Source organism: Camelus ferus, chromosome 9 (genome assembly GCF_009834535.1).
Source record: "Camelus ferus isolate YT-003-E chromosome 9, BCGSAC_Cfer_1.0, whole genome shotgun sequence".
NCBI classification, from domain to species: domain Eukaryota; kingdom Metazoa; phylum Chordata; class Mammalia; order Artiodactyla; family Camelidae; genus Camelus; species Camelus ferus.
Genome location: NC_045704.1, coordinates 28838188 through 28851223, shown reverse-complemented (window position 1 = coordinate 28851223; position 13036 = coordinate 28838188). Strand labels below are relative to the sequence as shown.

The window sequence follows — 13036 nt, the reverse complement described above, 5'->3', positions numbered from 1 at the left end:
AGTGTATCAGAAGCATAATAGGCAAGCAAAAGAATGGTAAGAGATGAGGGTGGATAAAGGCCCGGCAGGGCCTTCTCAGGCAGCAAAGCATTTGGCTTTCATCTAAGGGGAAAAGACCCAAGGTAATTTACATTTTTAGAACAATAGTACTAAATACATACATAGTACTTCTTATGGGTCAGGTTCTGCCCAAGAATTTTATATATATTAACTTATGTTATGATGGCTGCCGTACAGACATGGTTTGCAGAAGTCAGACTGGACACAAGGAGATTAGTTGGAGGGCACAGCCGAGAGATGATGGTGGCCTGGGCTATGGTGGTGGGAATGAAGGAGGAGCAAGCAAAAAGATTTCAGGAATATTTAGGAAACAACAATGACAGGACTGGATTGGGAAGGGAAGAAGTATATAGGTACAGAGGAATCAAAGATTACTGCTATGTTTTTACAGAGTTTGAAGGAAAAGGGAGTGCTCAAGGCTGCTGAATATCTTTGAAGGCAAACAGATTAAAGTCTGAAGAGAAATCGATGGATTTATCAATTAGGAGGTCATCAGTATCCTCTCGCGTGTGGTTTTAGTAGAGTGGTGGTATAAGCAGTCAGACTGCACACAGTAAGGAGTGCCCAGGACTTGAGGAAACGGAGATGGTCAAGCACTTTTCTAAGATGTTTGAAAGGGAAAGAAAAATGGGAACATGAGAGAGGGCCCTGAGAGAAGGGCACAGTTGAGGAAGGTTTTTGTTTTGTTTTGTTTTGTCAGGGGACAATTAAACATCTCTACAGATTCAGTGGAAGAAGTAAGTAGAGAAGAAGAGGTTGACATACAGAAGAAAGAATGGATATCAAAGCAGAAGAGGAAAAAGGTGGAAGGAAAAAAGTTGGGTGAGTTAATGCCTAGGAATGAGGGGTTTTCATCACTGCGTGGGATTCAAAAAAAAAGATTCATTAGATGGATCTTACAATGTTATATTAGTTTCAGGTGTACAACACAGTGGTTCAAAAACGTTTATACTCATTTAAAGTTACTATAAAATATTGGCCATCTTCCTTGTGCTGTACAACATATACTTGTAGCTTATTTATTTTATACATAGTAGTTTGTAACTCCTTATTCCTGAGTTTGTAACTCCTAATTCCTGACCTCCATTAGCATAGTTTTAATCTTTATTTTTATAGACCCTTCTGAGAACTTAAAACTCTATCTCCCACTTTTAACAATTTTGACCTAGTGCAAGTGAGGACTCATGCTGTATCACACAGGGCTATTTATTCTCCATTGCCACATCTACATACTCTTGGGCTAACTTTATTGGTTCCTTCAGTCTCTGATTAATGATGTGATTAGAAGAGTCATAATCAGGTTCAGTTATCTGACCGTGCCACAGTGTCCCTTTCATCTCAGTAAACTATCTTGCTGTCCAAGCCACAGGCTCCCACAATGGAAGACATTTTAAATAAGACTGGGGAAATAATAAGATGCTCACAAAATTAATTAAGGAGAACTATAAAATACGAAGATTTTCTCATGAAAATTCATAAAATTTATGAAAATTATTTATAAAGTTATATGAAGATTATCTGCACTGTATGAATATGGTCTTCTCCTAAAACTCTGAAAGTGACTTGAAAAGATACATTTCTTAGGCATTATACTCTGAGAGTTCTGAGTCAGCACCATTCTTACAAAGTATGGGATGCAACAGGATAATGTAATTTGAGAAAATACAATAGACAATTCAGTTGTATTTAGGCCAAATGAAAACTATCAATATAGGGCTAAATTTTAAAGTGGAACTACATTCCAGATTTTAACAAAAGCACCTGTCCAAATTAAAACACTGGCTTATATATGCATAGGGGACAGTCAATAAAAGACATACAGGACAAAAGGTCAAATACTCAAAATTTAATTTTTTTAAGTTGAATATAACCTAAAATATATATTCAAATGGCTCCTTACTTAATGAAGCTAATCCTTCCTTTATATCCTTTCCAATCCTTTGCAAATTCAAATCTTATCTTCTGCAAAACAGCCCAACTATAATGTTTAATCAAACAGGAGTTATAAAAGTTTCTATAAGAGGTATTTTAATATATAATGATCATTAATAAGGGCAAACACCCCCAAACCTAAAAAAAAGAAAAGAAAAGAAAGAAAAGAAAAATTTTCCAATGTCAGAGAAAACAAAGGAACGACAAACTAACGGTGGTTTCACATTCTTACTGGTAAGTGATTGACTGATAAATGATTACTTGATGGCCTGGGTAGGAAGCACTGTGCTAGTTGTGTGGGAGATGCAATAATAAAAGACATGCTGGTCATGACTACCTGCCTTAGTCATAATTTAGGGATGATGAGAACCTAGGAAAATGGCATTAACAATATAAGTCCCACTGACAAAGATTCTTCACCTACTCAAACCTCAGTCAGGCTCCTGAAGCTTCTCCTAGGCTCATCTTGGTGCTTCCTTGTAAGTTCAGTTTTAGCAAGAACGCTGCTAACTCCATTTAAGCAGAACCCGCACACTCAGTATCTATCTGTTCATCCTCCATAACTGATCGGGTTCCTCATTCACCCTCAATCCCCCAAGAGATAGCTTATCACCCTGGCCTGTCTTCAGCAAAGAATCCTATTGGTTGGTTTAGCCAGAATGCCCCTCATCTGTGATATTTACTCTTAGTAATTTTCCGCCCACTGACCCTCACCCTGCTCCTTGGCTATAAATTCCTTCATGCCAATGCTGTATTTGGAGTTGAGTCCAATCTCTCTTCCCCATGTAAAATCCCACTGCAGTGGTACCTATACCTAGTATGATGGTGCTGAATAGTCTGGCTTATCATTTTTAATAAATAGAAATAACATGAAAAGTAACTATGTAAAAATGAATATCAAATAAGGCTGTAATGCATAGTAATAGCCAAATGTTGAAAATACAATGTTTTTCTCCAGACTTTTTAGGATTTTTCTCATTCTCATTAATGAGAAAGTAGTATTATTTGTAAAATAAGTTATTTGGAATAAAGTAAAAATTGCAACAATATTCATTTAGGTCTTATAACCTAAATGTATCAGACATTTAAGAGCTTTACATACACTGATCGCCATTTAATCATACATGACCACCATGAGTTGGGAAGTATTATCCCTAGTTAAGAGATGAAGACAGTGAGGTCTAGAGAGATTAATTAAATTGTCCAAGGTCACAGAGTTAGTCAGGAGAAGAAATCAGTTTTATAGCTAGGTCTGTATGATGCAAAGCCGCTATACTATGTCACCTTCTTAAAAATAAAAATTTATTATATATATGTGGTATTCTTTAATCTTCAGGAAAATAATTTGTACAAAATTTTATGCACCTGTATTTTCAGAAAACAAAGTATGAAATCCCTCTTTCTTCATTAATTTGAAAAATGAGAGACCAACAAGTATGTATGTTTTTTAACTCAGATCTGTATAAATATATACATGATTTAGTAAATAAGTACTGACTTTCATCCTAAAGTTAGAATCTTTGCAGCTTAGAAAATAAGCTCTTATGACCAAAAAGCATTCTTTTCATATCGGCCTTTTCTCCAAAGACTGTCAAAGTAGATCAATTCATTTTAATTGGCATATTAAATGTGCTAATCTACTTCTCAGATTCAAAGCTTGGGTGTCACTGAAAATGATAAACATGAAACTGGATTCTCTCAAGGGTGCTTCAACACACATGATCTGCTCTACCATGATGATTATGCCATAAATGTAAAATACCGCTTCAAGTAGGTAACCAAAAATACTCGTATTTTATTCAGAATGATGGCAAAAAGACCTGGGACTCTCGAAGGATTTCATGAGAGTACACTGTTCCTCAGCAGGTGGGGCTCCCAAAGCCCAGTCCTCTGGTTGGCAGCTCCTTGTAATACGTATCATTAAGTACGAGGAGGTCAGAGTAGAAATAAAGGATAAGTTTTTCTTCAAAGATCAACAGACCTTTAAAAACTGTTAGTAGATTCAAAATGAGGGGAAAAAAAGGGAAGTAGTGAAGTTCTATGTAAATCAGAAATTTATTTATATTTATGAATAAATAGGATTCTTTTTTCAAAGTAAAATGCCAGAATATAAGTGGGCTCAGTGGGTTGAACTAGAACAGGGGCACAAATTGAGACTCATAGTAGGTTCATTAAAACAATACTTGGGGGGAGGGTATAGCTCATTGGTAGAGCGCATGCTTAGCACACACATGGTCCTGGGTTCAATCACCAGCACCTCCATTAAACAAACAAACAAACAAACAAACCTAATTACCTTCCCCTCCCTCCAGAAAAAAACCCCAATACTTGATCATAATATTCCTCGTACATCTTTCTTCAGGACAAAAACCCTTGTTTTCTCACTTGGATCTATTCTTCCTCTTTATTTCAGCCATGACTATAAGAAGTTTTCATCTTGTAGATGAAATATTTTATTATATTACATGCCTATTATTAGAAATTTTCATTTTAGTAAGTTTAGTGGGTTAATTAGAATGGTGCTATTAAATTTGTATAAGCTCTTTTTTTTTTTAACTTCAAGTTTAACTTTTCCCAGTTCTAGATATTTGAGATCAAGGCATTTAATTTTCATTGGCTCTGGTATAAATACTAGTTGATAGGAGACTCTCATTTCCCTTAAAGACTGCAGACAGTATTCTGATGAGGCCCTCTGTGTAGCTGTGGCATATGCAGGCCAGGCTTTCAGAAGCATTTTTGATGCCTTGACTATTTTATTGTTTTATTACGATAATCATAAGAACTTCTGTTCAGTACTCAAATTCATTCCCATGCTTGTAGATAAATTTGGCTTTTTGGTCCCACACAAACACTTTCTTCTTTTGCCAAGCTGATGAAGTAGAGTTTCTTTTAATTCTGTAAGTAGAAATTATGTCTCAAACTAGTTAAACTATTTCAGAGCATTAGAATGAACAAATAAAACTGAGCCTCGTGCAAAATTTCCTTAAATCACCTAAGATTAATAAATCTTTAAAAACTGTGAACAGATATGAAACAAGAATATAAAAAGGAAAGAAGGTATAAATCCATATTCTAGGAGTGCTATGTAACACATCTACTAAATTAGGATAGGCTTATAACCTGTGTTGGACTGCAGCAAATTCACTTCCTGAACAGATGGTCTCCCACCATTTAATCACTCTTTAACTTCCTACAATCTGGCTTCTGGGCACACTACCCACTAAAATCACTCAAAGGTTACCAATAACCTAGATCATGGAAGCCACTAGCAAAAGTGCTAGAAGGAGATTCATGAATCAAATCCAGCCAAATAATTTTATAGATTAGAGAACTACACTCCATAAATGTTAAGGAGATCTTCCCCAGATTACAATGTGGTGAGCCATGCGATGTCAAGCCACCTGCACCTGACTTTCTTCCTGTGCCATACTGTTCCCGCCAGCCACCTAGGTAGTCAGCTGTCTTGAACCACCATCTCAAAGTCAAAATTCTCCATATGTTCAATCCAATGATACTATTCTACCTTCCTGCTAGATTCTTTTCTCCTGCCTTTCCTTGAACATCCCTTTATTCCACCATCTGCATTACCTGTATCCTGGCAAAAAACTAAGTCTCAAGCCTAGCCTTCCAAAATTGTCTGCTCTCATTGTTTCAAATGAGCCATGTTCAAGAGCAACATGACTTGCAACTTTTCTTTTCATTAACTGCTGGGTGCCTCAGTTAACTACCATGCCTGCATTGGAACTATCAAAACGCAAATAATAATAGCTAACGTTTGCTGAGTGATAAACTATAACCTAGGAGCTCTTCTAAGCTCTTACCTGTATTAATTCATTTAAATCCTCAGCAACTCTATGAGCTACTACTCTGATTTTACATGTGAGGAAACAAAGGCACACAGAGGTTAATCAGCTTGCCCATGCTTCGATTCAAACCCATACAGTGTGCCTCCAGAGCCTGTGCTCTTAAATGTTTTGCTAGGCAGAATGTCCAGCTTTATGAAATCTCGACTATTTATATTCTTGAATATTAAAATAGCATTTTCATATCAGAGTGTTTTTTCCTATGACTTTTCCTTTGATATGAGATGGATTTATTTATGTAAAACTTATCTTGCATTCAACATCTATTTCAAGAAACAAGTTCAATTTTTTGCAAATTGCTTTATAAATAAAGAAAAGAAACCCAATTCCTGGCCAGTCTTTTGCTACTGCCTGTTAAATATGTTAGTTTCAGACAGAATTCTGCAAAATTTAAGACGGTATTCAGTTTGTCTTCCCATTGAACCAGGAATCTTCTGTAGGTTGATTAGTATATAACACACATTTCAAAATAAAGTCCATTTGCTCTAGAACTCCAGAAAGCTCCCAGGTGCTATAAAAGAATGTCCTCTATAAGGTCACTTATCCCCAGTGGACAACTGTACTACAGAACACAATGAATCCGTGAAATGTACGTGGTCAGCTGCATACAGTTGCTTCCAAGTATGAATGAGTAGCAAAGGCTGGAAGCAAACACAGTCTTCAAGCAACCTATCTCACACCCACAGGGCAGAGGCTCTGCACTGCGAACAGTGTAAGTCTCGCACACGGACAATCAGCAGGTAGTCAGCACCAGAGTCTCCTGGGCAACAGAGAACGATGGACTCCCTCACAGGAACAAGTCAGGGTGAAAGAAGCAGGGGTGTAAATGCCCAAATAAAGAAGCTTGCTAGTGTCTGAAAAGTATTTTTCTTTGGATAAGGAAGAAGGAACTCCATAATAAAATTAGATTGTTAGATTTGTGGAATAGGCCTCATCCTAGTGCTAACAGAGAAGAAAGTAACCATTAGACCCTTTTAACGTGATAAATGGTATATATAATGAATCCCAAGCATGCATTTTGTACTGATGTGACATCTTTGCATTTAATTTTTCAGATCCTTTCCACAGGCCTCTCAGTGTTCTAAGGCACAGGTGCATCTGTGATTTAGTATTGAGTCAGGCTGTTCAGGAAGCAAGCCATTTCCTCTGTTAACCCCTTCATACCATTACGAATCACTGCTTCCATGTCTGCCATCCCTTCCCCCTCTCCTTCAGTTAACACTTCATATTCATTCGACCTCTTGACAACTGTGTGACCTTTGAAAAATTACTCAACTGTTCAAGATTTGCATTATCTATCTGTAAATCAGCATGATAGCATTTATTTCAGAAAAGTGTTAAAATCAGACATAATACATATTAAATAGTTTGTGCAGTGCCTATAAGCATCAGGAGCACACTCAGTAATGGTTATTCTTATTTTCTCTCACTTCCTTTCTCTGGCCCTGTCAAATGCCAAACTAGACGGATAGAAGACAAAGAAGAATAAGACACATTCCCTGCTCTGAGGACCTGGCCAGAGGCAGGCATGTAAACCAACAACTACAACAGAGTGACAAGTGTTGTAACATGGAGGATGCAAAGGGCTACAGGAAAGCAGCCTTACTGTCACAGCTTCTAAACCCACAAGACTTGTTCTCAGGAAGTAATGGATAGGATGACTGCATAATATGGTCTTTTGTATAATTTATCTTTTTCAAATCAAATGTGACATAAGAAAGTGGGGGTAAGTGGAGCAGGCATTGTTATCCTATGTATAAGAATAAAGGGCACATTAATGTCAGAGTTTGGTAAAAATTATTTTCTTTCACATGTGTCTTTACCAGACAATTTGAATAATTTTGGCATTTAATTTACTTGGTCTGCACCTAGTTGGGGACATCACAACTGTTTAATGAATATCTACTCTGCTCAAATCCTAGTGTTAGGTTCATCAACCAACATCTGAAGAAGCGTAAGAGTGTGGCTGGAGAAAAGAAATTTAACAGAAACGAAGAGCTAAGACTCCAGTGTGGAGAGTGAGGCCCGGGCTTCTAGTTCTAGAAAGCAGAGTGCACTCAATTCTCACTCCTCTCCAGACCCCACAGAAACGGCCATAGAGTTGTTAAAAATAAACAAAAAAGACTAAAACCGTGGGAATAAAGAAAAGGAGAAAAAGGGCCATATTAAATAAGGTATTTCAGCACATTTCCAGTGTAAAAGATGGCAGATAGAAGTGCATTAATGAATAAAGCAGAGCAGAGGAAGCTTATATAATCAGAGAATGACCATAATGCTGCCACCAAACAGGGGCCCTGAGGGTCACCTGGTTTGAAGATATCAAGGAGGGCATTTGGGAGAAGTAGGGCATGACACAAAACTGATTAAAGGCCACAGTGGCCAGCCTCAGGCCCCACACAGGGAACCACAGTCAGGAATAAAATGGGATTTTTCTCCTAATGGATTGAACAAACTGGCTGGGGGAGTTAATGCTTCTAGTGTTGGCAACAGGTGCCTCAAAGTAAATCCCTTCACATTCTGGCATTTGGCAAGGGTGATGAGTATCTTGTCTGTTCCCCACCAGATCCCCAAGAAACAAAACTCTCAATCACATCTTCCTCACCTCCTGTTCAGGTCAGGGAAGGGGGTGAGGAGATTTATTTAATACACTGAGAAAATCAGACCATCTATCACCTAATATTTGAGGATCACCAAATATGTGACAACATAACCAAAGAAAGAAAGAGAAATACCACATTAATAAAACACAAAAATTATCTTGGTTATTATGCTAAGTGAAATAAGCCAGACATAGAATGGCAAATACTGTATTGTACTTATATGAGGTACAAATAAATTCATATAAATGCACAAATTCACACATAAATGTATGTACATATTATGTACATATAAACACATAATTTCATAGATACAGAAAGCAGAATAAAGGTTACTAGGACCTGGAGGGAGGGGAGTCGGGGGAGTCACTGGTTACTGGATAGAGTTTTTGTTCGGGATGACAAAATGTTTTGAGTGTCGATAGCAGCAATGGTTATACAACACTGTAAATGTATTTAGCACCACTGAATTGTACACTTATGAATGGTTAAAATGATAAATATATAATGTATATTTTTACCACAATAATAAAAGGAAAAAGAGCACTCAGGAAATTCAAGAAATGGTGCTGTGACAATCGGATATTCACACGTAAAGAATGAAGTTGAATGCCTGCCATATACAAAAGTTAACTCAAAATGGAACAGAGACTTAAATTTAAGAGCTAATCCTATAAATTTCTTAGAATAAAACATAGGCATAAATCTTTGTGATCCTGGTTAAACAACAGTTTCTTAAATATGACACCAAAAGCACAGCAACCAAATAAAAAAAAAGCTAAATTAAACTTAATTGAAATGGAAAATGTCTGTGCTTCAAATGACACCATCAACAAACTGGAATGACACTTTACTAAGTGGGAGAAAATATTTACAAATCACAGAAAGGACTCATGTGTAGAACACATGAAGAACCCTTACAACACAATAATAAGAAAACAAAGAACTCAATTTAAAAATGAGCACAATATCTTAACAGACATTTGCCCAAAGATGAGCATACATATCCATCCATCCAATAAATACATGAAGAGATGCTCAGTGACTTTAGTAACTAGAGTAACTAGGGAAATGCAAATCAAAACCACAATGATATATACCACTTCTTACACACAAGAATGGCTATAATCAAAACGAAGGCTAATAACAAGTGTTGACAAAAATGTAGAGAAATTGGAACCCTCATATATTGCTGATAGGAGTGCAAAATGGTGCATTCACTTTGAAAAACAGCCTGCAGTCTGCAAAATGTTAAACACAGAGTCAGCATGTGACTCAGCAATTCTGTCATATCCAAGGAAAATGAAAATACATCACAAAAATCTGTACACAAAATTTCACAGTAGTATTAGTCACAACAGCCAAAAAGTGGAAACAACTCAAGTGTCTATCACCAGAAGAATGGATAAATAAAACGTGGTATATACACACAATGGAATGTTATTTAGCCATAAAAAGGACTAAAATACTGATACATGCTAAACCACTGATGAACTCTGAAAACACTATGTAAAGTGAAAACAGCCATTCACAAAATACCACATATTATATGATACATCCAGAACAGGAAAATTCATATAGACAGAAAGTAGACAGTAGTTGCCTAGGGCTGTGATGGGGAGAGAGAGAAAGGCTGAAGAAAATGGACAGTGATTGCTAAAAGCTACAGCGGTCTCTTTTGGGAGTTGTGAAACTATTCTAAAATTAATTGTGGTGAATATATTAAAAACCATTGAATTTTTACACTTTAAATGAATAAATTATATAGGATGTAAATTATATCTCAATAAAGTTTCTATTAAAAATATACATGCTCAATAAATGATAGCAAGTATTATTTTTAAAATTACAGAAAAAAAGACTATTTAAGGAACAGAAGAGATCTAACCTTAATTTTCATTCATAGACAGACTTATGAAGATAAATTATCAATGAAAAAAAAAAGACTAAGTAGGAGCAAGATATCCTGGACTCAGTTTTCCTTCCTGCTCTAAGTGTAATTATTTACTCTGGGGATAATTCAATGGATAATGAGTAAAGGACTCTGAGAGCTGAAAAGAAGGCAGTAAACTGGGCTGGTTGAGAACCACCCTCAGGACCTGAAGAATGGCAATGTGGTGAGATTTCTGAGATCCCAATGTGCTGGGCTGAGCACCAGAAGAGTCCTGTAGCCCAAAACAACCAACAGGCATAGACCAAAAAAAAAAAAACCAACAAAAACAAACAAACAAACAAACAAAAAAACAACCAAAAACCAAAAAACAAAACCCACGAAAACAATAGACGTCTGTTCTCTTGGGCCAAGGATCTCCAGGAACTCACATTCTAAGGTCTCCAAAGATTTTTTGTTTGATTTTGTTTTGTTCAAAATCTCACAGTACTATAAAGTGTATCTACTATTGCTTACAATGAGTTTCTTTCTACTCCTCTAAACGTTATTTATAACAGGGGATTTGTTTTATTCTCTAAGTAATATCCTAAGCAATATTTGACAAGTGAGAGAGTAGTGAGGAGGGTCATCCCAGATGATACCACACTTTTTCAACCTCAGTCTTACCCCCAGGTACAAAAGTACTTCCCTTTTCCTGAAATGAATTTGCTACAGGTAAAGTTAAGAAAATCAACAGTTCTCAATTTAGTCCTCAATGTCTTGGGTCTGTAATGTGTCAATAGCCTGACGCATACTTGAAGGAGAGGGCCTTTCTACAGTTCTGGAATACTCCCCATTTTCTGGTTTCTTGAAATTTCCTTCTGCCATAACCCTTCTGTGTAGGAATCAGTTGATTCAGGAGGCCTGGGTTGTTTATAGCCTGAAAATTCCCAAGAAAGGCATGGATGGGCCCTTGTCTGGCTTCTTGGAATGTTCTGTCAGGTAAGAGTGTATCTGTGTGCCTGAGGCCTTGAGCCACTTTGTGCCAGTTTGTCCAGACGGTTTATGCTAACAGTGTGATTTATGGTGGACATCTGCTTTTCCTCTGACGGGGCTAGAGCTTGAATAACCAAGGTCAATCATGTAGGTGTCACAAAAAAGGCTTCCAGGACTGACCCTGGATGAAAACCCTGGACAGTCAAGCCTGAGCAAGCTTCCGTGGCTGGCAGCACTGTGCGTGTGCTGTCACACATCACTGCTGGGCAGCTGTCTTACGTGGCTCTACTGGGACAGAAGCTTGTGCTTGGTATCCTCAGGGCTTGCCCCATGTGCCTGTGCTGATTTTATCCTGTATAATTTCCCTGTAATAAACTGTAAGTAGAGCACCTTTTGAGTCCTGTGAGTCGTACCAGTGGTCACTGGGGCTAAGGGTGGTTGAGGGGACCCCGATACATCTTCCTTCAAAGGCAGGGATTTCTCTTGTTTTGAGGAAACGTCTGAAATTTACTACTCTATTTACTTTCTCCAACATTTGGCAGGGTTTAAAGCATCTGGTCAAACCCCACAGATCAGTTAATGGTAGGATCTGACCAGGTCAGCCATGACTGAGAGGCCACTGACACCAGCATTTTAAGCGAAGGGCCATGTCTGACCTCTGCATCTCAACAGGCTGTGTCATCCAGCCCCAACGATGGACGTCGCCATGCCAGGTCATGGCTACTGCTTAACCAGCTGAGAAAGTGGCAAAGGCACCTCCTCATTTTAGACACCACCACAGTCAAGCTGCCAGAGGGTGGGGCAATAATAGCACCCAGCAATTTTCTGCTGCCAACCCTCTCGTCATCTCCCTCTCACAAACGGTACACAACTATGCACAGATGTAATGCCCACACGGCTGCAGGAGAGAAGCACCTGTCCTTACCCTAGAACAAGGCTTTAGCTAGGATGTGGCTCTGCCTGGGAGGGATGCCACAGACAGCAGCAGGAGCAACATAAGAAAATGATTTTAACATAAAAAATACACCTACAGTAAATGCTCTATAAAATTCACTCTCACTCACTTGAATTCCGACAAGCTTTCTTGCATAGGAGATAAAGAGCTGCAAATATACTGTATGTCAAAAATTACACATAACCCACAGCCCTCCTTACATGTGTCAAACACGAAGTAAGCACTTACATTGTTGACTTTGTGAGCCATGTGCTTTGATGTTCTCTGGTTCCCGCCCCAACATCTCAAATCTGTGACCAATAGGTCACTTTATTTTCTAAGAAAAGGCTTTGAGATTTCATCAACCTAGAGAAGTGGGTCACACATGTGAAATGCTCTGTAAACAATATATACTAATCTTAAAATGGCTCAGGGTCACAGCCCTGGGTAATAGGAAGTTAACTGTATTCTCTACATTACCATTTCTTTCAGTGAAACCACGTCTCAAATTTGTACAGAAGGTACACTTGTACTGCACTGAGACTAAGATAAAGGCCAAATCCCTGCTTATATGAGAGCTAAAAGGCCAGTGTAAAATTTCTATCACATATAACATAGGCATTTTATGTTCCTGAGAAAATCTTAATGTGTATTTACAAGTTTCCCAAACAGCTTCTCATCTGTAAACGCCTCAGAGTAACTACATGTTTTGTCGAGGACCAACAAAAGATTCAGAAAAATAGTATGACAGAACCTAGTAATGAGGTTAACTGGCTCTCCCTTT

At 37.8% G+C, this 13036-nt stretch overlaps 1 protein-coding gene across 4 annotated transcripts in view; it reads right to left on the bottom strand.

Moving 5' to 3' along the window:
* Window positions 1-13036, bottom strand: part of PHKB (phosphorylase kinase regulatory subunit beta) — a 164507-nt gene that overhangs the window by 57985 nt on the left and 93486 nt on the right. The window lies entirely within an intron of this gene.